Raw genomic sequence first — 807 nt, forward strand, 5'->3', positions numbered from 1 at the left:
CGTTATAATCTTCTTGAGCCTTTGCAAGAAGTTCAGCATGTGTCGAACCTTCCCCAAAAAAAATGATTCTCGCTCATTAGACATCATCAACCAGAAAATCACAACGGCAATCTTTCAACAACCATTCTCCATACACTGCATGTAACTGACGCATCATCTACAAAAATTCAAAATAAAACACATTAGTAAACATAGAGAAAATGAAAACTCATTAGACATTATCAACCAGAAAATCACAACGGCAATCTTTCAACAACCATTCTCCATACACTGCATGTAACTGACGCATCATCTACAAAAATTCAAAATAAAACACATTAGTAAACATAGAGAAAATGAAAATTTACTAAACATTGACGCAGACGACATACCAGTAAGTCGTCTGGAAGACTTACCAGTAAGTCGTCCAAACAGGTCATTTTTGCAATTGAATTTTAAATAGGACGACTTACAAGTAAGTCGTCCAGCTTTGTTTGTTAAAAAAAAAACCCTGATAAGCGGGTTAGTTTTGCATTTGACCGAATTGTGCCAGATATTTGACTTTTCCTGGACGACTTACCAGTAAGTCGTCCAAACAGGTCATTTTTGCAATTGAATTTTAAATAGGACGACTTACAAGTAAGTCGTCCAGCTTTGTTTGTTAAAAAAAAAACCCTGATAAGCGGGTTAGTTTTGCATTTGACCGAATTGTGCCAGATATTTGACTTTTCCTGGACGACTTACCAGTAAGTCGTCTCCGGAAAGACAAAAATTTCAATATTTTATTAAAGCTATACGACTTATTTGTAAGTCTTCTCAGGTTAGTTT

Source organism: Brassica oleracea, chromosome C8, assembly GCF_000695525.1.
Source record: "Brassica oleracea var. oleracea cultivar TO1000 chromosome C8, BOL, whole genome shotgun sequence".
In the NCBI taxonomy this organism is placed as follows: domain Eukaryota; kingdom Viridiplantae; phylum Streptophyta; class Magnoliopsida; order Brassicales; family Brassicaceae; genus Brassica; species Brassica oleracea.